The following is a 27,666-nucleotide window of genomic DNA, read 5'->3' as shown; positions in this document are numbered from 1 at the left end:
CGTATGTACCTTGAGCGGGGAGTGTTTCCATTTCTTGGGGGACCGGGTGGGTAGTGTGTTGCCACCGGTATATGATCCGCGAGGGCGGGGAGAGCTTAGTGGTCTACTTGCTAGCTTTATCAATAGTGAGTGTGATGAGACCCAGATTCTATTGCCGAGGGTGGTTTGTGAGTATTCGGATGTCTTCCCCGAGGATCTCGTTAGTTTGCCACCTCACCGAGAGATTGAGTTCTCTATTGATCTAGTGCCCGGTACAGCGCCGATTTCTATGGCACCTTATCGTTTTGCCCCAGCCGAGTTGAGTGAGTTGAAGATCCAACTCCAGGAATTGCTAGATAAGGGTTTTGTTCGCCCTAGTGTTTCGCCGTGGGGAGCACCGGCCCTCTTTGCTAAAAAGAAAGATGGTGCCTTGAGATTGTGTATAGACTACCGGAAGTTGAATCGGGTTACGGTCAATAATAAGTACCCTATGCCCCGTATAGATGATCTGTTTGACCAGTTGAAGGGTTCCCGTTGTTTCTCTAAGATAGACTTGAGATCGGGTTACCACCAGTTGAGGGTCAGGGAGGAGGATATTCCTAAGACGGCATTCTGTACGCGGTATGGCCAATATGGATGTAAGCCTCAGGGCATTTTTTTTATTTGTATATAAATGACATTGTTGTGTAGCGAAAGGGAACATGTATATTTATTTATTCATCAAAAAATGAATTGTCATTTGTAAATAGACTAAATTAATGAATATTGGTAATGTTATCCGACTAATAAAATACAGGGCATTACACGAACGACTGGTAAGATGAAATTTGAGCCATTCGGGCCAAGCTCAAATTTGAGCTACGTAGCAGAGCTCTTTTTAGATTCACTCAATTTAAATACACTTAAAACGTATAAAATTTATGATCTTTTTTTTTATTAAAAAAAAATCGCTAAATATTAACAAAGATACAAAAAAAATTAATATATATTTTTTGTATTTATTAAATTTTTTAAAGATTTCTCCAGTCGTTTTTTTTTTAACTTTTTAAGTATATGTATCTGAAAAACAAATGGCCATATATGAAAAAATTTCATTATAAATATAAAAATATATATATGAATTAAAAATTTAAAAATTATTTTTGAATAATTTTAAACCAACCAAAATTTTAAAAATTAGTTACTCATTCCACATTGACAATCCAAATTTAAATTTAACACATTTTTTTTCACAAGCTTCATAAACATTTTTTTTATTAATTCGATATACAAATTCATTGTATTTTAAATTTTTATATGAATTAGTAACAAATAACTTCTTTAAAAAGTTTCATAAAAAATTTTTAAAAAAAAATCGATTAATTTGAAAATATGATGTACTACATACTTCAACTTAGATATTGGTTCAGTTAATGCAGCTTTGGTAATAGAGCTAAAGTTGATTTGAAATAGTTTTGAAAATAGAGATAATTTGGAATTGGTTTGAAATATATTGAATATAATGACTTAAATGTTAATCCTTCATCAATTTTATTTGACATAAATGGACAAATAATTTAAATTAAAAAATTAAAGTTTAAATTGACACAATTAAAAACTCATAATTTATTTTATTAGAATGGTTAAACCATTTTTTTTTTTTGAATTTTTTTCCATATTTTGAATTAAAAAAAAAGAAAAAAATTCAGTGAAACTAATTGGTCATTCTCATAATGGATAAATTACAAATACATCCCTTACGATTTGCTTAAAATATAGATTGTTCTCTGTACTTTAAAAAATTACAAATGCCCACTTATCAAAATATTTTATTCGATAGAGTTAAATAGAAAATAAAATTCCTTATTGATTTACCATACAATAATAAAAAGGAAAATTAGTGAAACATATTATAGCGATCCTGGTTCTTCCTACATTGATTATTGTATCCGGACTTAGGTTCCGTGGAGTTGATTGTTGTATATGTCTTGTTGTCATCATTCAATTTTCTATATATTTGAGTTTTAGGATGTATTGGGCGTGTTTCGAACAGGTTGGTTGAGCTTTAGTCTCATTCCTTGTTGCCCAGATTTTTGGTGGTCCGCTTGAGCGGGTCCCATTGCGCTCGAGCGGAGTTTATACACTTTCAGCATTTTGTGCCTCTGCAAAACTTCTGCATGTGCGTTTTTCACGCTCGAGCGGACCTATTGGCGCTCGAGCGGGTGTTCAAGGTCTGTAAAAATACTGGAAAGGGTTAATCTACGCTTGAACGGCTTTTCTTTCGCGCTCGAGCGGGTGTGTTTTGCAGTTGTGTCTTGGCGCTTGAGTGGGCATTTTTGCACTCGAGCGGGTTCAGTTTTTTGTACTTGACGCCCGAGCGTCCTATTCTCCGCTCGAGCGGACTAGTCGTATATCAGTTGGCAGCTGGGTGATCTTAGATCACTTTTACACTTTCCTTCTCTCTCTTACTTTTCAAAAAGCCATTTTTGAGAGCTTCTCTCTCTAGAATCTATCTTCTCTCTAGGGTTTGATCTAGTTAGAGTGATCTCCTACTCTTAAGCCTTTACGAAAAGTGTAGAGCTTGGTGTGGGCTTCCTATCAATCCGAGAATTTGTGGATTTGGAGCATTTCGGGATTTCTTCATCTTCTCCTTTGGTTTCATCTCTTGAGATAGGGATTCCTACTCATCTTTATGAGCTTTAACCTAAATGTTGAGTTTTTGTATAAATTGTTTGATTTGGGAAGTTAGGGTTTCTAATGTGTTATATTGAAAAGAGGGGTTTTTGCTCTTTTGATTCAAACAAATGGGTTTTGGGTCTAAAAAGGAGGTTATTGATGTTGTTGATAATATTTGGACCTTTGAGTCACTATTGAGAAAAAGGGGAAAAATGCCATGTTTGGGTATATTTGGGTCATTAGTATAATTAATGACAATTGTTATAGAATTATGAAATTGAGTTCGAAATAATGAAATTGGTTCATTATGTAATAAAATGGTGGAGTTGGAATTATTAATCACTCACCTTCGAAAATTATTGATACTTATCTGTTGAATGCATTTATTATTTGTTTAGAAATAATTGTTTTGGGCTATTGGTGGAGGATAGTCTTGATTGTTGTAGACAATGCATGATGATTAGGCAAATTGAAACTAATCAATTGAGTATGTCATCGGATATGACGGTTGGAATAATACATAAACTTAAGTATTGATTGATTATGTATATGATATGTGTTTATATACATTGTATTGTGTGGGAGGAGATAGGGGATGTACTCCACGGTTTAGGAGAAGATAGGGGATGGACTCCTAAACCGGATATTATTTGGGAGGAGATAGGGGATAGACTCCATTGATACAACAAATATGTGTATCTATTGAAGTATTGATACAGCAAATCTGTGTATCATTTGTGAAGTATGGAAGTATTTTTATGTATTTTGATACAACAATTATGTGTATCTATTGAGGCTTATGGAAGTGTTTTGATATGAGTTGTTATCTTATTGAATTGTTGAAATGGATGAATTGTTGATATGAGATGTAATCTCATTAAAGTATATGGTCAGGTTCTGAGCCAGGATTATGAATTGAGAAATTGGATAAGGAATGGAAAATGGAATGAAACATGGACACTTTTGTCATGTAATTGAAATGGTTTATGAATTGATTTATATGAGTTAAATATTTATCAAATGCTAATGTTTTAGTTATTGCTCATATTATGTTTAGCATATCTCTACTGGCGTTGGCTCACCCTATATGGGACATCATTTTCAGGTCCAGGTATTATGCCGCCTCCGAGATCTTAGCTTGGATGGCTGTGGGAGTTGAAAACTCTTTGTTTATTTTTGTTGTATTACCTATATATCAAGCCACGGGCTTATTTTGTGTAGAGTTAGTACTCTCTCTTTGTATCCAAGTGTTGACTTGGAAAGTTGTAAGCGTATAGGGCATTTACTTTTATTGTCAACATGTAATACATTTTGTAATGAATACTCTGATGAAATGTAATTATGCTTTATTCTCTTATGTCTAAGCATGTCATGAATGTATGATTTATGGGTTTATTTTGAGGGCATTACAACTTGGTATCAGAGCGTACTGGGTTTGAATGCTTTGGGTACGTGGGAAGTGATTAGTATCACAATGAGTTTGTCTCGCTTGTTAGAGACTTAGATGTAATGTTGTGGGCTTATGTGATATTATGCTTATGTGATTACTTGGGTATGGGATTTAATTTCTAGGATGTTGATTGGATCCTTGGGTTTCTGTGAGTCTTGTTGGAAAAGCACTTGATCAATGTTGTTTCTGACCGGAACTCTAGTAACGCCTCGGGACTGTCATTATCTGGAAATGAAATTCGTAGGTGCTTATGTGATTATGTGCTTACGTGGAATGAATTACTGTTGTCCATATATTAAGACGCGAGTGTTGTAGCTTCAGCACATTTATAAATGTATTAATGTCCTTCGTTACCTTTATTAGGATGTCAGGACGAGGACGTGGTGGTAGGCGAGGTAGGCCTAAGAGGCAGGAGATGCCAATACCGGAAGAGATTTCGAAGTAGTAAGAGGGAGTTGGTCAGGCCAATGTGGCCGAGCCAGTAGGACAACAGGCTATGGGTGCCTTACCCCGCGAGATGGCAGGAACTTTGAGGAAGTCCTTGGGCATTCTCAGAGCCGAGAATCAGGTTCAAGCCCATGTTGCTGAGGTAGGGCCTTCCTTTCTAAAGAGGGAGTTCTTCTGGTCTAATCCGGACGAGTTTGTTGGGGATTCAAAAGAGCCACTTAAGGCTGATGAGTGGTTGGAACAGATAACGAAGATGTTTGAGATGCTTGAGATGCTTGGCATCGAAGACGGGGCATTGAAGGTGACCTTGGCATCTTTCCAGCTTAAGGGAGATGCGGGTCAGTGGTGGAAGTTCATGAGGGGCCGTGTTGGTGGTACATAGGAGGCTTTTGTGGATGTTTTCTAGGAGAAGTTTCTGTCTCCCGCTATCAGGGAGAAGTTAAGAGATTAGTTCTGCCAACTTAAGCAGCTGAGTTCTTCAGTGGCCGAGTTTGAGGCCGCATTTACTAGTTTGTCCAGGTTTGCACCAAAACTAGTGGCGTCTGAGGAACACTGTTGTCTGGAGTTTGAGAAGAAGTTGGGGCATGGCCTCAAGATGAGGTTGGAGGTTCTATGACCCGGGAGTATGGGCGCCTTGTAGATACCGCAGCCCATATGGAGATTATGATGCAGGAGGAGGAGGAGAGGCAGAGAGGCTCCAAGAGAAGTCAGGATGGTCAGGGGGAGGGTAGGAGGCAGACGGGTGTTAACCCTCAACAGTCCCAAGGTGCTTTTGTGAGGTCGACCTTTCCAGTGCCGAGTGCAGGCTTTGGGAGAGGCAGTCAGGGAGATGTCACCTGTTACAAGTGTAGTCAGTTGGGCCACAAGTCTCCAGCTTGCCCACAGAGGGGAGGAGGTCAGAGAGCAGCTTCATCTTCGGCTCGACCTTAGAGCCAGAGTCAGGGCAGAGGTCAGCCACTGTCTTGTTATCAGTGTGGTTAGGCAGGGCACCTAAAGAGGTTTTGCCCGCAATTGAGTGGCATATCTGGTGCATCTGGGCAGAGGTAGAGTTTTCAGCCAGCTCAGTCAGTTCAGGCCTCGAGGGCCAATCAGGGGGCTTCATCGTCCCAGTCTGTGCAGTAGTTTTTTGCTCCGAGAGGTGAGCAGGTAGATCAGAGACCTACAGGGCGTGTGTATGCTATTACCGCGCAGGACCTAGTACCGGCTCTACCTGTTGTGAGAGGTACCTTTTTGTTTTGCAACTCAGTTGCCAATGTGTTGATTGATACGGGTGCATCCTATTCTTTTATATCTGCTACATTTGCATCTATTTTGGGTTTGGAGTTGGCACAGTTAGCATCTCCTATTTGTGTAGTATCACCTGTTGGGGATGAATTAATTTTGAAACAAGGGTGTTGGGGCTGTGATATACAGGTCGCCGACCGCCGGCTTCCATTTCCTTTTGTAGTTATGGCTATGTTGGGTTTTGATATTATTTTGGGTATGGACTGGCTATCGTCATACCGGGCTGTTATCGATTGTTACCGCCAGAGGGTCACAGTATGTACCCCGAGCGAGGATTGTTTTCATTTCTTGGAGAATCGGGTTGGTAGTATGTTGCCACCGGTGTATGATCCGCGAGGGCGGAGTGAGCTTAGTGTTCTTGTCGGTAGCCTTATGAGTAGTGAGTGTGATGAGACCGGGGTTGAGTTGCCGAGAGTGGTTTGTGAGTACTCGGACATTTTTTCCCGAAGATCTTGTTAGTTTGCCACCTCATCGAGTGATCGAGTTCTCTATTGATTTAGTACCCAGCACGACGCCGATTTCTATGGCACCTTATCGTTTTGCCCCAGCCGAGTTGAGTGAGTTGAAGATTCAACTCCAGGAGTTGCTAGATAAGGGGTTTATTCGCCCTAGTGTTTCGCCGTGGGGAGCACCGGCCCTCTTTGCTAAAAAGAAAGATGGTGCCTTGAGACTTTGTGTTGACTACCAGAAGTTGAATCGGGCTACGATTAAGAATAAGTACCCTATGCCCCGTATAGATGATTTGTCTGACCAGTTGAAGGGTTCCCGTTGTTTCTCTAAGATAGATTTGAGATCGGGTTACCACCAGTTGAGGGTCAGAGAGGAGGATATTCCTAAGACGGCACTCCATACGCGGTATGGCCATTATGAGTTTCTGGTAATGCCATTTGGGCTCACTAATGCACCGGCAGTGTTTATGGACTTGATGAATCGGATATTCCGAGAATTCTTAGATCGTTTTTTGGTCGTTTTCGTGGACGACATTCTGATTTATTCGCCTTTGGAGGAGGAGCACAAGGAACACTTGAGAGTGGTGCTTGAGTTGCTCAGAGCCCATAGGCTATATGCCAAGTTTGGGAAGTGTGAGTTCTGGCTAAGAGAGGTTAAGTTCTTAGGCCACGTGGTTTCCGGGGGAGGGGTGTCTATTGATACATCTAAGATAGAGGCAGCGCAGGATTGGGCGCAACCTAAGAGTGTTTTTGAAATCCGCAGTTTTCTGGGATTAACTGGGTATTACCGTTGGTTTGTGAAAGATTTCTCTAGGCTAGCTTCGTCGTTGACTAGATTGACGCGGAAAGGGGTCAAATTTGTATGGAGTGAGACTTGTGAAAAGTCGTTCCAAGAGTTGAAGATTAGATTGACCACCGTTCTGATTTTGATTATTCCGGAAAGAGGTTTGGGTTATGCGGTCTATTGTGATGCCTCACGAGAGAGTTTGCATTGTGTGTTGATGCAAAGAGGGAAAGTGGTAGCCTATGGCTCACGTCAGTTGAAAATACACGAGAGGAATTACCCTACACATGACCTAGAGTTAGCAGCAGTGATATTTGCCTTAAAGATTTGGAGGCACTACCTTTATGGTGAGAGATTCGAGGTATTCTCAGATCATAAGAGTCTGAAGTATCTGTTTACATAGAAGGACTTGAATTTGAGGCAAATGAGGTGGATGAAGTTCATTGAGGATTATGACTTTGAGTTACACTATCATCCGAGAAAGGCCAATGTTGTGGCCGATGCGCTTAGTAAAAAATCCATTAGTGATGTAGCTTGTATAGCCATCCGGGAGTGGGAGATGTTGGGTGCACTTGGCGAGCTTGATTTGCTTCTGGACGAATCCGCCGAGGTTGCGGTCTTGTTTTCTGTTGTTGCGCAGCCTACACTAGTGAGTCAAGTGTTAGAGGCACAGAGAGGTGACCTTGAGGTAGAATCCCTCCGAGAGAAGATCTCCAGTGGAAAGGCTGAGAAGGGTTTGTCTGTGTATCCCGACCAGGGTGTGAGATACCGAAACCGTTTGTTTGTGCCGGAGTCTTGCCGAGAGGAGGTACTCTGAGAGTTTCACCATTCACGCCTTGCGGTGCATTTAAGAGGCACCAAGATGTATCGTGATTTGGGTCGCTAGTTTTGGTGGCGGGATATGAAGAGAGATGTGGCAGTTTTCGTATCAAAGTGCTTTACTTGTCAGCAAGTGAAGGCCGAGCATCAGAGGCCAACGGGTTTGTTACAACCCTTGCTATTGCCGAGTGGAAGTGGGAGTATGCCACTATGGACTTTGTTGTGGGTCTTCTGAGGACTCAGCGGGGTAGTGATGCTATTTGGGTGGTTGTAGACCGGTTGACTAAATCGGCACACTTCATCCCTATGCGCTTGAGAGATTTGGTAAATCATCTTGCCGACTTATATATTCAGGACATAGTGAGGTTGCACGGGGTCCCAATGTCGATCGTCTCAGATAGAGACCCTTGTTTTACTGCTAGGTTGTGGCAGAGCTTGTAGAGTGCTTTGGGCACTGGATTGACCTTTAGCACGGCTTATCATCCAAACTGACGGGCAGTCCAAGCGTACTATTCAGATCCTTGAGGATATGCTTCGAGGTTGTGTTCTTGACTTTAGTGGGTTATGGGAGAGGCACTTGCCCTTGGTGGAGTTTGCCTACAACCGCAGTTTTCAATCGAGTATCGGTATGGCACCATTTGAGGCCTTGTATGGCTGACCGTGTAAGTCTCTAGTTTATTGGGCCGAGGTGGGTGATGCACCTTTGTTGGGTTCGGAGTTGGTGAGGGAAACAACGGAGAAAGTTGAGCTTATCCGTGGGAGGCTTGTTACAGCCCAGAGTCGCCAAAAGAGTTATGCCGACCGTAAGAGGAGGCCTTTAGCATTTGAGACGGGTGATCATGTTTTTCTGAAAATATCACCTAGGCGAGGTTTGATAAGGTTTGGGAAGAGTGGGAAGTTGTTCCCTCGGTTTATTGGTCCTTTTGAGATTCTTGAGAGGATTGGCGAGGTTACTTACCGTTTAGCTTTGTCGCCGCAATTGTCCAGAGTGCGTGACGTGTTTCATGTTAGTATGCTTCGGAAGTATGAGTCGAATCCGTCCCATGTGCTGGATTGGACCGATTTGGAGGCTGACGAGGATACCTCGTATGAAGAGAGACCGGTTCGGGTCTTGGATAGGCGGGATCAAGTCTTGCGAGGCAAGACCATTCCCCTGGTAAAAGTTTTGTGGAAACATCACGGAGTGGAAGAAGCTACTTGGGAACGTGAGGTGGATGTCCGTGAGAAATATTCGGACTTATTTGTAAATGTTTAACCATATATTGGGATTTTGTAATACTGATGAACTTTAAGAGCATTAAATATGTCTTAAGTTGTAAAACATTGTATATGTTTTGATTTATGGAAGTATTTGGAAACTTGCCTTAAAATGGAAGTTTAATGTAACATTGCATATGTTGAATGTATTGTAGAAATGGAAATATATCATAAACTTTGAATATGATATAGAATTGTGGAATATGTGTTCAGATTGGTAAATTTCAAGGAAAAGCATGCTAATGATGCATATTGAGTATATATTGTGAAATGCCTCTTGAATAGAGATGGAATGATCAGTAATGGGTCAGGTTGTTGTATATTAAGTTGTAATGTTGTGGAGAATTGAGAAAATCTTGTTTTTGAAAAATTGTAGTTAATTTCGGGGACGAAATTCCTTAAGGGGGGGAGGTTATAGCGATCCTAGTTCTTCCTCCATTGATTGTTGTATCCGGACTTAGGTTCCATGGAGTTGATTGTTGTATATGTCTTGTTGTCATCCTTCAATTCCATATATTTGAGTTTTAGGATGTATTGGGCGTGTTTCGAACAGGTTGGTTGAGTTTTAGTCCCATTCCTTGTTGCCCAAATTTTTGGTGGTCCGATCGAGCGGGTCCCTTTGCGCTCGAGCGGAGTTTACACACTTTCAGCATTTTGTGCCTCTGCAAAACTTCTACAGGTGTGTTTTTTACGCTTGAGCGGATTTCCTTACGCTCGAGCGGACTTATTGGCGCTCGAGCTTGTGTTTAAGGTCTGTAAAAATACTGGAAGGGGTTAATCTACGCTCGAGCGGTTTTCCTTTCGCGCTCGAGCGGGTGTGTTTTGCGGTTGTGTCTTGGCGCTCGAGCAGGCATTTTTGCGCTCGAGCGGGTTCAGTTTTTTGTGCTTGACGCCCGAGCGTCCTATTTTCCACTCGAGCGGACTAGTCGTATATCAGTTGGCAGCTGGGTGATCTTAGATCACTTTTATGCTTTCCTTCTCTCTCTTACTTTTCAAAAAGCCATTTTTGAGAGCTCCTCTCTCTAGAATCTATCTTCTCTCTAGGGTTTGATCTAGTTATAGTGATCTCCTACCCTTAAGCCTTTACAAAAAGTGTAGAGCTTGGTGTGGGCTTCCTATCAATCTGAGAATTTGTGGATTTGGAGCATTTTGGGATTTCTTCATCTTCTCCTTTGGGTTTCATCTCTTGAGGTAGGGATTCCTACTCATCTTTATGAGCTTTAACCTAAATGTTGAGTTTTTGTATAAATGGTTTGATTTGGGAAGTTAGGGTTTGTAATGTGTTATATTGGAAAGAGGGGTTTTTTCTCTTTTGATTCAAACAAATGGGTTTTGGGTCTAAAAAGGAGGTTATTGATGTTGTTGATAATATTTGGACCTTTGGGTCACTATTGAGAAAAAAGGGGAAAATGTCATGTTTGGGTATATTTGGGTCATTAGTATAATTAATGACAATTGTTATGGAATCATGAAATTGAGTTCGAAATAATGAAATTGGTTCATTATGTAATAAAATGGTGGAGTTAGAATTATTGATCGCTCACCTTCGAAAATTGTTGATACTTGTCTGTTGAATGTATTTATTATCTGTTTAGAAATAATTGTTTTGGGCTATCGGTGGAGAATAGTCTTGATTGTTGTAGACAATGCATGATGATTAGGCAAATTGAAACTAATCAATTGAGTATGTCATCGGATATGACGGTTGGAATAGTACATCAAACTTAAGTATTGATTGATTATGTATATGATATATGTTTATATACATTGTATTGTGTAGGAGGAGATAGGGGATGTACTTCACGGTTTAGGGGAAAACAGGGGATGGACTCCTAAACCCTATATTATTTGGGAGGAGATAGGGGATGGACTCCATTGATATAGCAAATATGTGTATCTATTGAAGTATTGATACAACAAATCTGTGTATCATTTGTGAAGTATGGAAGTGTTTTTATGTATTTTGATACAGCAATTATGTGTATCTATTGAGGCTTATGGAAGTGTTTTGATATGAGTTGTTATCTCATTGAATTGTTGAAATGGGTGAATTATTGATATGAGATGTATTCTCATTTAAAGTATATGGCCAGGTTCTGAGCCAGGATTATGAATTGAGAAATTGGATAAGGAATGGAAAATGGAATGAAACATGGACACTTTTGTCATGTAATTGAAATGGTTTATGAATTGATTTATATGAGCTAAACATTTATCAAATGCTAATGTTTTAGTTATTGCTCATATTATGTTTAGCATATCTCTACTGGGCGTTGGCTCACCACCCTATATGGGACATCATTTTTAGGTCTAGGTATTATGCCGCCTCCGAGATCTTAGCTTGGATGGCTGTGGGAGTTGAAGACTCTTTGTTTATTTTTGTTGTATTACATGTATATCAAGCCACGGGCTTATTTTGTGTAGAGTTAGTACTCTCTCTTTGTATCCAAGTGTTGACTTGGAAAGTTGTAAGCATATAGGGCATTTACTTTTGTTGTCAACATGTAATACATTTTGTAATGAATACTCTGATGAAATGTAATTATGCTTTATTCACTTGTGTCTAAGTATGTCATGAATGTATGATTTATGGATTTATTTTGAGGGCATTACACATATCTCTCCAATTTTTTAATTTTAAAATATAATGTTGTTTCTTTAATTAAAATAAATGTCTCTTAATTTTGTATTGAATCTTGTTTCGTAATAATTATTTTTTAGTCAATAATGAATATTTATAATGTATAAAATAAATTGATCATTCTATTTTATTTCATTCCAACAATATTAGTTAGGAAATATTATCCAAAAGAAAAAAAAAAATGATCCTTATAACAAAATGAATCTTGAATTTTTAATTTGATCAATTTAAACCTTAATATTTTGATTAGTTTTCAATCTAAATCATTTATCTATTTTTCTTAAGTAAAATTAACAACAAAAAAAAAGCATTTTAATTACTAAACTTAATGAAAAATGACATTAAATTTAGCAGAATTGGGTAGTTGGGATCAGTGGTTGTGGGTGACAATACAAAGACAAATTATTGGGTTGGAACAGTTTGAAATACAAGGCTTAGTCTAGTTTGAAAAAAAAAAAATTTAAACTATTCTAATATCATATGTATGCATTGTAATGTTTGGACGGGAGAACTCTCAAACAATAAAAGTATGTAAATAAAAATGAAAAATGTCAATAAAAAACACATAATAAGAAGAACATATAACAAAAATTGATGTGGCTGGGATCAGTGGCTGTAGGGGAGAATATACAGACAAATTATTGGGTTGGATCGGTTTGAAATACAAGGCTTAGTTTAGTTTGATAAAAATAAAATAAAATAAATAATAATAATTAACTATCCTAATATCATATGTATGCATTGTAATGTTTGGACCACAGAACTCTTAAGCAATAAAAGTATGTAAATAAAATGAAAAATGTCAATAAAAAACACATAATAAGAAGAAAATATAAAAATCGATAATTATTAAAAGATAGAATGAACCTTATGCATTGTAAAGTTTTTGGCAATGGTAAAGTTTATTCGATCGAAACCGGATACCGGTCAATAAGAACTTTTAGAAAGTTGTTGCAGAGACCTAGGTGCTATGAAGTATCGACACTTCAAAATAAGTGTTGCAGTCATGTCGGATAAGAACGCAATTGTCGTCAATTTTGTTGGTGAAAAAGCAAAAATTAAATAAGTTATAGTTATCAAATGGACTTAATTTTTTGTGTAGATGAAATACACAAAGTGCTTGATAAAATGAACGATTTAGATTATCAAAACGGGGCTTGTGGTAGGCCTCATGGGCCAAAACAATGCTCTCTAATCCAAATTTTAAATTGGAACGGATCTTCCTCTTAATTCGATTCCCTATGCCCTATGAAACCTCTTAAATTAGAGAGAGAGAGAGAGAGAAAAAAAAGAAACACAATCACTAATGTAGTTATTTTATATGAGGGAATTCTCTCCGGGCCACTCTTAAATTAGAGAGAGAAACAAAAAACCCGATCACTAACGTAGTTATTTTATATGAGGAAATTATTTTCAGTCCATAATTTGAACTGAAGAGCGCTGTTTAGTCTTGTGATATCTATCATAGATATCGTTTTGATAATTCGAACTATTAAGTATGTTGGACATTTCATTTTTTTCTTTCGTGAACATAGAAAAATTATATCGATTCAATAATCATAACCTATTTAATTTGCATTTGTCACAAAAAAAAGGGACAATTGTAATCTATTCAATTTAAATTGATTTTACAAACCTGTGTCTCAACTCTCCGAAAGCGAGCTATGCTCCATCCTCATGCTTCAATGCATAATATTATAGTACATAATATTTTAATTATTAAAGTATTTGTAATAAGTGAAATATTATTATATATTTTTATGTATGTTGGAACGTTAGATTGGATGACTTTTTAATACAATTTTTATTTCATAAAAATTAGTTCGCTCACATTTAAAATATATATATATATATATATATAATAATAATAATAATTGGAATTCAGAATTATATTATACTATTAATTTTAGATTTGACTTAAATTGATTACATCAGCTCAACACAAATTGCTTATAAAGTGATAAAATTTTGGTCCAGTCCGACCTGGCCAATGCCCAACTCCTACCCCGACCGGTTGGAGAAGTTATAAATAGGAATGGCAACGAGACAAGAAGGGTGAGTTTTACACTCTCTGTTCCCAATCTCCAATTATTATTATTTTTTTCCATTTCCATTCCTCATCCCTAACGAAAACCATTTTTATTCCACCATCTCGCCTCTAATGGGGTTCGGTTTTTCCCGCCCCCCATTTTCGTGACCAGGAATGTTACATTCATCTAATTTGGTGCCGTCTGAATTGCATGAATTTGTTCACACTAGTCATCTAGATGACAGGATGACAACTGCGGTAGACGAAGGTGAAACCAATTGTCCAGCTGGCACAAATTCAAACGATTTGAGTGACAACAAATTCGATAAATAAATCATTTCACTTTTGTGATTTATTCAAAGTTACGTTGCTTCAGTTTATATCCCCATAACGAACAAAAAGATAAAAAGAAAAAAAAAATTAATAAGAGCAGAAAGTGAATGAAAGGGACTTCATCAAAGATTAAAAATATACAGTTTTTATTATTTATTTATTTTTTATCTTACTTATTTATTTATTTTTGCTTTCAATATTTTTAACTTTCTTTTATTTTTAAATTATTTTAACTGAAAAAGTAATTTTTTTATATATAAATTTAAAAAAATGTTAAAGAGAAAAAAAGTGTAAGGCCTTAATTATAAATTAGATTACGCAAACTTGATTATGAAGTTGAAAGGCTTAAATAAAATAATTTTAAATTTACATTAAAAATTTTGAACATCGCATTGAAATAGAATGAGAGGGTTTAAATAAAAAAATTAATAGTGCGATGATTAGTTGCCAAATTTAATGGACAGAAATGAAGGGCGAACAGATGTGGTGCCTGTTAGCAATGGGTAGTCAAACTTATTTGTCGAATTTAGTAGTTGGACGATGTCGAAGAATATGAGATGACCTGAAGAATACCAATTGATAATTGAAAATCACAACGGCGATCACCCATTTGCTAGAGAGTTGTCGAAGTTTGGTCAGAACTCGCCATTCATTGATAGTTGTGGTGAGTGGTGACTAAAAGTGATGAGTGAGATGAGAAAATAAAAATTTATTTAAAAAAAAATTGAAAACAACTTATATATATATACAAAAACATAAAGATAAAACTAATACCTATATTATAAGACATAACAACTTTTGAAAATATGTTAAAATGTATTTATTTGAATAATTTTTGAAAATATGTTACATTTTATTTGAATGAGTGAAATAATTTTTAATCAATATCACGGTTGACATTATTTTTTTTTCCGCCCAAACACTCTCTACTCTTTCTCCCACGTCTGCTCTCTCTCCCACGTTTGCCAAACGTCTCTTAACGTCTCTTAACTCTCTCTCCAGGTACTCTCTCAATGTGTTCTAGTTGAGTGAGAGAGATGAGATGGGTGTTCACACTCTCTCTCTCTGAAAATCATCCTTATCCCTACATTCATAAGTCCTTCACCGTTTTCTCTCTCTAATCTCTCTCTCATGGCGTCGACTCTCCGCCAACATTCCCTTCTCCATCCCCTCGCTCCGATCCAAACCCCCACAAATTCGCCTTCCAAAACCCTAAAATCTCCTCCCGATTGAGACGATCATCGTTGCACTCCTACTCTCTCTCATCAAGCCCTCACTGTCTCTCTAGGGTTTCCGATTCTGCACTCTGTCCGTGTTCACTGCTCGATGGTCCCGTTGTTTCGGTGCCGAACAGACAATCTTCTGCAGGCTCTTCGCTACGCTGCTCAATTTGGCTCCCTTCGCTACCGACGGTGCTCTCGCAAGGTAAGATCGATTGAGTCTTTTCACCCCTTCTCTCTCTGTTTTTGTTTTTGACTGATTTGGCTAAACCCCACTGTCGTCTTTAAGAAGAGAGGTATTTTACCCCAATTTCGGGCTTCCTGCAGTTCTTTATTGTTCATTCGCTCTTCAAGGTTATGTACATTTTGTTGATTGGTGTGATGTGGGTTTGATATTTTTTCCCTTCTCTCCCTGTTCTCCTTTATTTCATGAATACATACATTTTTAGAGTTGTTTATTTGTTATTTTTTTCCCCTTCTCTCTCTGTTCTTCTTCTTCATTTCATTAATACATATGTAATTTGGGGTTTGATTTCCTGTTTTTATTAGAATTCCGTGGCCAATACAGACTTACAGGTTAAATGGAGGATTTTCTTATAATTGTTGCCAGGGACATAGAAGCTTGTTCATTTTTATTGTCATCATCATTTTGTTTAATATTTTTTTGGTACCACTAAGAACATCCTTAAATTTATATTTCTTTAACAAAAATCTTGTAAACAAAAAATATTGATGAGTTAGCAACCTACACATTTAATTAAGTTAGCAGTTTGTAAAAGTTTCTTTATATCAATTAATTATTATTAGTATAGGTTGTATTTATTTAAAGTTTAATATTATGATTATAATTTATTGAATTTTTTTAATTAAAAAAAATGTTGGGTTGGGTTGGGTTAGGATTGGTCAATTCGAATTTGGATTAGAACAGACGTAAGTCTCCTCACGTCCACAGACGTAACTAGTAGTCTTCTTCTTCAGCTCCAATCCAAGTCGTTGTTAGTTCAGTTGGTGATAATCTGTGTCTGTCTGTAAATTTCAATGGCGGACTGGGGGCCTGTGCTAGTAGCAGTGGTGTTGTTTGTGGTGTTTACACCGGGGTTGCTGTTCCAGATACCTGGTAAGAACCACCTTGTCGAATTTGGGAGCCTCAACACCAACAGCAAGTCCATCGCTATTCACACTCTTCTCTTCTTCGTCCTCTACTCCATCCTCATCGTCCTCCTCCATCTCCACATCTACACTGCCACCTGATTCTTCTCTCCAATCCATTTCAACAAAACAAAACAGATCTTAGATGTTACTCAACAAGATCTCTATGTCATCTTTGTGTCTTTTGTATCTTTTCTTCTTCTTCAATATTTCTGTTTTTATTTTTATTTTTTAAGTATGTGAAATCAAAGCATAAAAACAGAAATTTCTTACATAAGCAAATGTGTGTATTAATTAATCTGTTTGTAATTAAATGTATCTGCTGCTTGTAAATGTTAATGTCATGTATTGGTTTTTTTCTCTCTGAATCAATTAATTTGATTACTATCATATACATACATAGGGATTCATGTTACTGTTTTCTATACATGAATTCAGAGCCTGATCATCTGAATGGACAAAGAGTAAAAATCGCTTCTTTTTTTTTTTCTTTTTCTTTTTCTTTTTTATAAATAAAAATTCTTTCCTTGACAAAAAAAAATAAAATATTACCCTAGAGCTGACTTTCCCAGTCATTTGCACCCTAAAAATTATTCATCTCAGTGGACCATACGTGAAACTTTAAATACAACCTCTTCCCAGTCATTTGCACCCTAAAAATTTATGCAAAATGATGTGTCGCATTTATATCCCTTCATTGATAGTCAAATGCCCATCACTATGGTTCATAATTGCAAGAGTGTCATTGTCACATTATTTTTGTCTTAAATTCTGTACGAAAATTGTGTGAGAATATCATTTTCCTATTAATACAACCTTTTCCGAGTTATTGTCTAATTTGAACTACTCTCTAAAATGGCAGGGAGTGGGTGGAATTATTGAATTGGCCCCAGGTTACTTCCCTGCCGTATACAGCAGTATTAAGAAAGCAGGAGGGCTTTGTATTGCCGATGAGGTTCAATCTAGGTTTGCTCACACTGGGAGCCATTTTTGGGGATTTGAGACCCAAGGCATTGTGCCTGACATAGTGACAACGGCAAAGGTAAATCTATATAATATGGCAGGATGATTTTTAAAAATGTTCAAAATGATTTTTAATGGTCTAAATTAATTCTAAGTGTATATCAATGGTTAAGATCAATCCTTTCAAATGTACCAAACACTTGATTCCCGCCCAAATACTCTTCGCTCTCTCTCTCTCTCTCTCTCTCTCTCACATCTCAAACACTTAATATGGCAGGATTATTTTTTTGGCCTTTATAGATTTGGCCTCTTCTTCTTGGGGTAGCAAAGTGTGTTTTGAGGGGAGAGAGAGAGAGAGAGTGAGTGTGTGTTTTAAAATTTGAAATTTGAAAAAGTGAGATGAGCGAGAAAGGATTGATGGGTGGGTTGGGGTGAAGAGTTTTTTTTGTTTTTTGTTTTTTTGGGCTGTTGTGGCTCTTGGACACAAAGTGTGTTTTGTTGTCCGTCGCGGCCACCGCCACCGTTGCCTCACTCTCTTGGGAACAAATTATGTTTTTGTTTTTGTTAGTATTTATTTTATATAAAATATAAAAAAATAATTAAAATGTATTATTTACTATAATTTGAGTTCAAATACTTAAAATACATAAAAATACATAAATCATGCAAAATTATAAAATTTTATTTTAAATTTGTAAAAATTATTTAAAAAATTTTTAAGTGTAAATTTTATAACATTACTCTAAATTTTATAATTTTTAAGTGTATTTAGATTGAATGGATCTGAAAAAGTAAAAAATGTTGATTAAAATATTTAAAAAGTTGACTAAAAGTAATAAAATACAGATTGAAAATTTTAAAAATTATTTTTGAAAGCTGTAAACCAAATAAGTTTTGAATTTCAAATTTGTAAAAATTATTTTCAAAATATACAACCAAACTTTAATTATAAAATTATTTGAAAATCCAAACCAAACAGACCATCTATTTATATTTTGACCTCAAAAATTTTTTTTGTGCAACAAATTAGATAAATTATATTTTAATCCATAAGATGAATATTTCTTTATATTTTTTTAGTATTTTTATCAAAAAAAGTTACAGATTTTACAAATTTTAGCATGATACGTATAAATTATAACTGCATTTTGATCTCAACAATATTTATACCGTGCTTTTAGGCACATGCATACACTAGTATATATATATATATAAATTATTAATTTCAGTTCCATATCAACATTTTAAGGTAGCTTGGTTGGTTGAAGCTTGCTTCCACTTACCCCCAAGGTAACGTGTTAAAAATTAGGGTTTCACAACTTTCACTCTCTTTTCCCTCCTTTGTTTCTAGACCCCTCTCTCTCGCTAATCTTCCACCGCTTCAAAATTAGGGTTTTATAACGGTCTCCTCTCTCTTTTCACTCCTTAGTTTATTGACGCCTCTCTCTCTCTCTCTCTCTCTCTCTCTCTCTCTCTATTATCTTTCATCACTGCTCTCTCTCTCCGTAAACCTAAACCCTTTCGATCTCTCTAGCTTCTATCCATCTGAGAAACCCAAAACCTTTGAAATTGACTCATTCAAATCGTCTTTCTGATGGAGAACATGAAGACGAAGCACAAAAAAACCCTTAGACGAATCAGCAGAAACCCCGTAAACCACACTAAAAGCCTAAGACGAAGTAGAAGAAGAAGAAGAAGTGTGAGATCGTCTGAAATCCATCATGCATCTTGAAATCTAGTTATTTATTTTTCTGAAATCGTCTTTCTGATGATGGAGAATTGCTTAAATTTTGCTGAGAATTGCTTGAGATTAATTGAAATTTGTATAAAATTGCTTGATTATTCTTGTGATTATTTTTGTTTATGTGATTTCAATATGATCAGGTGAACAAGCTTCATGAAGTGTGTTGAAGATTTCAGAGCTAGGGTTTATTTGCAACTTAACAAGATTTTTCAATGCTCAGTGGCTTTGATTTCGCAATCTCAAAGAGTGGTCTTCTTTTACTGGTATTGATTTCTCTATCCATTGATTGCTTTATGACCACACACCCTCATCAAACTCTTAATCACCACTGTCACTATCTCTCCTCTCTCTCTTGATGTGTATTTTGCTATAGCATTGCATGATGTCAATATTTTCACTTTGACTCTATTCTTGATGCATGTCACAATATTTTCACTCTGTATAGTAATTTTGAAATTCATGTTCTGTTTTAGCTTTAATATGTGTTTCAGCTTTAATATGTGCATTGGTTCCCCTACTTACAGTGAAAACCTCTACTCTATTTATAGACCAAATTTTCTCTTATGAGGTAAAAAAGTTATTTTAGTAGAATTGAGACAAGTTTTGTTTTGGTATTACTCTGAGGCTTTTATTGGAAAAGCTTGAAAATCAAAGCATTCAATGTATATTGTGTCATGGCAGGTTGCAACTTGCCTACATCTTTGCTTGTGGATGTACAAATAATTTTCCATCACTACCGCCATAGATTTTAGTTATAAAAATGCAGTTCCCATTAAATAATGTTGTTGCTTCTTTTTTTTTTTTTTTTTTTTGGGTGACTCCTATATGCATGTCCCCACTTTTCCATTGTTAAAAAATGTGTATTGTTTTTGTCTCATCTTATTTAATTTTGCTTTTACTTCACGTTCAGAGTTCTACATACATTGCAATTCCTGTTAGTGTAGTCCATGTAATTTGGAGATGTTGATGGAGATTGAGGGCGAGGCAACCGCCGAGATTTTCAGTTATTTAGAAGTTTAATTTTATAAAAAATAGCCCTTCAACCAACAAGAAACAAATAAAACTTGGAAAAAAATGACCATGAATTGATTGCAGGTGTTACTAACTTGTAGTTACTATTTATTTGGAATGTTGAAGTATTTTTGGTGCTTGATATTTGCCTCTCTCCTAGTTCTTCCCCTCATCATTATGCTTACATATGTGATGATGTAACCATTGTTCTTCTATTCTATAGTTTTACTCATGAAATTCGTCTATTTTTTCTTTATTTTGGAGAGGTGGTTCTACATGATGTTGATCCTAGTATGGGGACCTTCATTCATTCATGTTTGAGTCGGTAAAGATGATTCTATTTTTATTTTTTTTGTTAAGTAGGAAAGTCAATTTGTAGACATAAGTCGTAACTCAAAAATAAAATACTACTCATGCCAATTAGTTTCTCAATTTTCTCTTGACACCAGGCTCTAAGGATTCTTTTAGATCCTCCTTTTTGAAATTAAACATATGTGTTTAGTTGTCAAAATCTCCATTAAGCTCAATTAGTTTCAGTACGAAATTACTATACCATATTTTGTTCCAACAAGGTCGGGAAGGTGCATAATAACTTTAAACATACAAAATAAGATGTGGCATGACATACCAAACCAAACCAAACCAAGCCTTAAGTCCCATCAAATGGGGTCGGCTACATGAATCCTTCTTCTCCACGCGGCCCTATCAAAGGCCATTTCATTAGTCAAATTAAGTAGATTCATATCTCTATTTATAACGCTAGTCAACGTTAATCTAGGCGTATCTCGTCCCCTAACACTTCCATCTACCGTTACAGCATCGCATCTCTTCACTACTGCCTCTGTTGGTCTCCGTTGAATATGACCAAACCATCTCAAACGATTCTCTCAACTTATTTTCTATCGGTGTTACTCTTACCCATTCCCGAATACACTCATTCCTAGTCCTGTCCTGTCTAGTCTTACCACACATCCACCTTAGCATCCTCATCTCAGCCGCACTCATCTTATCTACATGTTTCTTGGTTGCCCAAGACTCCGTCCCATACAACATAGCTGGTCTAATAGCCGTTGTATAAAACTTACCTTTTAGTCTAGTGGGTATTCGTTTATCGCACAATACCCCAGACGCACTTCTCTACTTACACCATCCCGCCTTAATCCTATGGGCCACATCTGTATCAATCTCTCCCGCTGTTGTGATAATCGACCCTAAATAACGAAAATGTTCACTCTTAGGCAGTTCTTGGTTCTCAATCTTCACTTCTCCTCTGCTTTCATTGTTACTGTTACTAAATTTACACTCTATGTACTCTGTCTTAGTTCTGCTTATCCGAAATCCTTTAGATTCAAGAGTTTTTCTCCAAATCTCCAACTTTGTGTTAACTCCTTCTCTAGTCTCATCCACTAACACAATATCGTCTGCAAAAAGCATACACCATGGCACGTCATCCTGAATATTTATCGTCAACTCATCCATAACTAAAGCAAAAAGATAAGGACTTAAGGTAGATCCTTGGTGTAACCTTACAGTGATAGGAAATTCATTTGTTTCTCCAGCTGGCGATCTAATAGTGGTCACCACCCCTTCATACATGTCCCTAATCACGTCAATGTAGCCTTTTGTCACCCCTTTCTTCTCTAACGCCCACCATATTATATCTCGAGGCACTCTGTCATATGCTTTCTCAAGGTCGATAAACACCATATGAATGTCTCTTTTCTTTTCTTTATACTTTACTATTACTCTCCTCAAAAGATAGATCGCTTCCATTGTTGACCTACCAGGCATAAACCCAAATTGATTCTCTGACACCTCTGTTATGTCTCGCAATCGGCGTTCCATCACCCTCTCCCACACTTTCATTATATGACACATTAGCTTAATTCCTCTATAATTATTACAGTTCTGGACATCACCTTTATTCTTATAGATTGGCACTAAAATACTCTTCCTCCACTCATCTGGCATGTTCCTAGTCAACAAAATTTTGCTAAATAACCTAGTCAACCAAGCAACTCCCTTTTTACCCAAACACTTCCAAGCTTCAATAGGGATATCATCAGGTCCTAAAGCCTTATTTGATTTCATCTTCTTAAATGCAATCTCCACTTCAAAGTTCCTAATCCGGCGATAGAACCTATAGTCTTGGTTTATCGTTTTACTGATTATTTCTTCCCCTATTGTCGTACTACCATGTTCCTCATTTAACAGTTTCTCAAAATAATTCTTCCATCTTTCCTTAATCTCATCATCCTTCACCAACACCTTAGAATCCTCACTCTTGATGCACTTTACTTGATTAAAATCTCTTGTTTTCCTCTCCCGTATCTTAGCAAGTTTGTATACCCTCTTCTCTCCCTCCTTACTATCTAGTCTAGTGTATAGGTCATCATAAACTTTCAACTTAGTCTCTCTCACTACTTTCTTGACCTCCTTATTAGCCAATCTATACCTCTTAAGGTTCTCTTCCCTCCACCACCAAGTTTCCCTAGAGCTGGGTCCCGTTCCTTTTGACTCTCCAAGCACTTACCTTGAGATTCTCCTCATATAATTGGTCATCGAATTCCACATAGTGTTAGTATCACCTTCTAAGTCCCAAGTACCTTCCTTATCCATTCGATTCTTAAATATTTCTAGTTTATCCCCTTTTAAGTCCCACCATCTCGTCCTACGGCGCCCACCATCCTTCCTAGCTTGGTATTGCCCTCTAAAACATAAATCTAGTACCAAAATCCTATATTGAGAGACCAGACTCTCTCCAGGAATCACCTTACAATCATTGCATTTTAGGCAGTCCACTTTTCTCACTAAGAAATAATCTATTTGGTTCTTAACTAATCCACTCTTAAAGGTTATCAAATGCTCCTCCCTCTTCTTATACATAGTATTGGCCACCACCAGGTCAGAAGCCAACGCAAAATCTAAGATTCTCTCTCCAGCCTCATTTCTGTCACCAAAACCGTATCCACCATGCACCCTTTCATAACCTACTTTATCTATGCCCACATGGCCATTAAAATCTCCACCTATAACCAAGTTCTCTCCTACGGGTATCTCCTGTAAGATCTCATCCATTTGCTCCCAAAAATCCCTCTTAGTCTGATCATCTAACCCTACTTGAGGGGCGTAAGCGCTAATAATGTTCACTATATTCCCTCCAATAACTAGTTTAACTAACATAATCCTATCTCCTTTCCTAGTGACCGCCACCACACTTTCCACAAGACCCTTGGCAATTATGATTCCTACCCCGTTCCTGCGTCTATCCTTACCATTATAATAAAGTTTAAAACCAGTATCCTCAATTTCCCTAGCTTTCTCTCTAATCCACTTAGTTTCTTGTATGCAAGCTATACTAACTCTCCTCCTAATCATAACATCTACCAATTCCATCGTCCTACCAGTTAAGGTTCCTATGTTCCAAGTGGCTATCCTAAACCTATAGTCTTGGACTAGCTTCTTTACCCGCGCTCGTCCAGAAAAACGCGGAAACCTTTGCCCATTTTTCACCGCACCCAGGCGTCGATGCGGCGCCCCTTGCTCACTTTTCGAAACACCCGGAGGTAGGCGCAACGCGTCACTTGAGGGGAACGACCTAGCATTTAAACGATTCAAAGTAGGATTCATTTTCATAAGGGATCCGAGCGGCTTTTTTACGTATTGGCTGTCGGCTACCTAACACACAACCCTCCTCCTTAACAACCCCGGCGGAGATGTGGCATCACATAAGGAACAAAATTTATTTCTGAAGTAGCATTGACAGGACGAAAATAAAATTAAACTACAATTATGAATACCAATATATGAAGGGTCTTGTTAATAAGTGCCTCGAGGACACGAAAAGTAGACAAAAAAATAAATTTGAAAACACAAGACACTTTTTATTAAATTCAATGTAGTTTTTATTGAAATTAATGCACTTCTTTTAACTGTTTGACCTATTTTCAAGACACTTCTTTATTTCAATCCTAATATCCAGCACTTTTAGCATTTGTCATATACAAATATCTCAAGGACACCACAATTACACGAATTATAACTAAGACCATTCCAATAAAATAAATTACATATATCTATTAAGAACAGAACAAAAAGATGACATGAGGAACTTGCTTCTCTACATTTCAGGAGCTTTAGCAATAATGGAGAAAACTACAAATGCAAGACTGATGTTACAGGAGGATAAGTTATCAAAAAATTTGATATCCATGTTTCATATTTCTTCTTTTCTACTTCTAAATCTCAAAATTCAGTCAAATAAAGAAACTAAATCCTAAGCAAAGAATCATGCCAATCTCAAATCATACCTGAGGGAGTAATGTAGGGAAATTAGTTAGAAGTTTTCTCTTGTTAATATTTCGAAATTTCAGTGTAGCTTCTACAACAACATGGTCTAAAAATTCACTTAGTAGTTTATTAGTGGTAGTTGCTACATAATTAATGTCTGTTGGGCTATATATAATAAATCCATGTGTTTTTTGGGCGATTAATGTAGACCTTTTTTTATTCAATGGCAACTGAGCAGCGAGTAGTAACACAAGTGATGAAGACTAAAGAATTCCTCAACTGAGCAGTGAGTCAACAACCATGTAATCTTAGTTATCACTCAAGAATTCCTTACTTATGTTGCTGCCATTGCTTGGAAATGGAGACTAAATTGGGCCCTAGTTTTTTTTAGTTTTTATTTTTTTCATTTATCCTTTTTGATGTTGTGATGCAGAGTGTGATTCTTGGGAAGCTAACATGGGCATGGAGATAGAAGGTGATGGGGGTGCCTGTATATCATCAACCTGATCTGGAAGCAGATCTCGTCTTGCCTCTGGCACCAGCTAGTAGAGTCGACAACCATGTAATTTCTAATCTCAGTTCACTGAAGAATAAATTCACTTACATTGCTAGAATTCCTTGGAAATGGATATTGTATTTCATGAGTAACTGATCAAAATAATTCTATTGACACTGCTTTTACAGGTTCCAACTAGTATGGTATTAGAATTGTATGATGCATGATTCGATTCATACAATTTAATATGAGTTTCAACCAAAATTATTTGAATTGTGTTGTTTGAAAATTGGGTGTGCTGTTGAATTGAGAATTGAGTAGTTCATAGGTTTTTGTTTACATAATGTATTGAAATGACGCCTTTTTCAACTACTCTATGATGAAACAAAAATAGGGCAATTGGTTATACTGATATACGTGGTGTTATATATATATGTAATATATAATTTATTTATATTGATCCTGTGATGTATTTGATTGCGATTGCTATAGTGTTCCAACATATGTGTGAGGTTTGGAAATTCCTTTCCAATAATTTGGGCTATATTTCATGATAAGCATCCGGTGGATCTTGTATGAGAAGGGAAAAAGAAATGGAAGGAAAAGTGGGAAAAAAAAACTTTGTTAATAGTTTCATGTGGAAAAAAACATGCAAAGAGTGAACTGCTAATACATGTATTATCTTATGCAATTTTATCTCTTCTTTTGTGGAGATTTTGTTGGAATTTTGTGTTTCATTTGTTGTGGCGCGTTATAGAAACCAAGAACACCCTTTTCGTAGTTTTTAGATAATTAGAGATCGACGATTCCAACTTCCTTCACTCCATTCAAAAAGTTGTTCAAAATAATTGATCAAAATTTCCAATGATCCGGTTTGTGCATGTTATTCAAAATAATGTTACTTTTAGGAGTTGTTAGTTTTTCGTTTGTATTTTTTTTCCTTTATGTTTTTGGCGCTAACCCTTGCAGGCAATGGCACATATAGACATGGTTAATCATTTAAGGTAATCTCCTTAACTTTTTGATTTTATTTTTTACATTCAGGATAGTTTGGGGGGAGAAAATACTTATTTTGAGAAGAATTTATATATTTGCTTGCAGCTATGAGTTAGTTATTTTGTTAAAAAAAAATAAAAATTTAGTGCTCATGGTATTCTTTTGTTCTATACATTGAGTGATTGGGCATACTTGTGGTATTTAATTGCTTTAACTCGAGAATTGTTTTGAAGTTTGATATGCTAGCTACTTTGTTAAAGTATTCCGTGTGTTCATATTTGGAAATCATTGCACTGCACTTCAGCCACATGAATATGATTTTTAGTTGATATATGACTTGAAAATCTTGAGGAATGATAGTGGAGACTTTTAACCCTGTGAGTTTTGTGCCAATCATTTATTGGAGGGTCATTATACATCTACTCTTAATTTTTCTTTGGAAGCGCATTAATTTGTTGTTTAGTCTCATTATTTTTTTCATTTTTGGTTGAATGCTGAGAACAAATCAATTTGTTATCACACTTTTTACTCCCTCAAGGATGATGCATCGTTTAGGTTGGGGAGAGAAAATACTTATTTTGGGAAGAATTTATATGTTTGCTTGCGACAATGAGTTAGTTGTTTTGTTTAAAAAAAGAAAAAAAGGTGTGCATGGTAATGTATTGTTCTATGCATTGAGTGATTCGGCATACTTGTAGTATTTTATTGCTTTAACTTGAGAAATTGTGTTGAAGTTTGATATGCTAGCTACTTTGTTAAAGTATTTCATGTGTTCATATTTGGAAATAATTGCACTGCACTTTAGCCACATGAATATGATTTTTAGTTGATAAGTGGATATGACTTGAAAATCTTGAAGAATGATAGTGGAGACTTTTAACCCTGTGAGTTTTGTGCCAATCATTTATTGGAGGGTTACTATACATCTGCTCTTAATTTTCTTTGGAAGGACATTAATTTGTTGTTTAGTCTCATTATTTCTTCATTTTGGTTGAATGCTGAGAATAAATCAATTTGTTATGACACTTTTACTCCCTTGAGATCATGAAAGTTGAAGGACCATACTAATTCTTGAGAGATGATTTTAGGCCATCTTTGTTTCTTTGAGCCTTTTATTTATTTTTCTTTCTTTTATTATTACTTCACGAACCATTAGAAACCAATTTGAGCCTTTTATGTTAGCCTTTCTTTGTTTAACCCCACAACCCATACTTTCTTTTTACTTTTGTAGATATGTTGGGATTATTTGAGTTTGACAATGGCAAATTTGTTTGAAAAAAAAAAAAGAAAAAAAAAGGAGAAAAGCTGAAAAAAAGAAGAAGAAATAAATTGTGTTCAATGAAGGGAAAAAAAAAAACAAAAAGAAAAAACAGAAAGCAGAAGGAGGAAGTTGAAAAAGACAAAAAGAAAAGTTATAGAAAGAGCAAGACATTTGGAATAATGCTCTAATTGTGTTTATTTTTATGCCAATTGTCTCTCAGACGTCCTTTTTTTTATTCACCTTTGGATTTTTATTATTTTTTCTTAATTCCTCAACCCAAGCATTACAACCAAATAAAAGTCCTATTTGATCTTGAGTGTGGTATAGTTTACAAGTGGACATGATGGATTGGGGTGATGGTGTGGTAATTTTAATTCTCAGTATTTGATATTCCATTCATGAGACTATT

The 27,666-nt window shown here is 36.4% G+C and overlaps 1 protein-coding gene across 48 annotated transcripts in view; it reads left to right on the top strand.

Annotated features, from left to right (window-relative positions):
- The first annotated feature begins 15,015 nt into the window (after window positions 1–15,015).
- Window positions 15,016–27,666, top strand: part of LOC145789150 (uncharacterized) — a 55,323-nt gene continuing 42,672 nt past the window's right edge. For 38 of the 48 annotated variants that reach the window (XM_082878590.1, XM_082878585.1, XM_082878589.1 and 35 more), the window contains exons 1-6: window positions 15,016–15,552; window positions 17,359–17,538; window positions 19,344–19,466; window positions 24,743–24,790; window positions 24,938–25,066; window positions 25,970–26,004. The gene's annotated coding sequence lies outside the window, so the exon portion shown is untranslated. Of the gene's footprint in view, window positions 15,553–17,358; window positions 17,539–19,343; window positions 19,467–24,712; window positions 24,791–24,937; window positions 25,067–25,188; window positions 26,005–27,666 lie in introns of all 48 variants that reach the window. The other 10 variants (XM_082878594.1, XM_082878593.1, XM_082878584.1 and 7 more) reach the window with 7 other exon arrangements.

Source organism: Camellia sinensis, chromosome 7 (assembly GCF_055761805.1).
Source record: "Camellia sinensis isolate YWXY chromosome 7, ASM5576180v1, whole genome shotgun sequence".
Classification (NCBI taxonomy): domain Eukaryota; kingdom Viridiplantae; phylum Streptophyta; class Magnoliopsida; order Ericales; family Theaceae; genus Camellia; species Camellia sinensis.
This window is presented reverse-complemented; position numbering and strand designations above follow the sequence as displayed.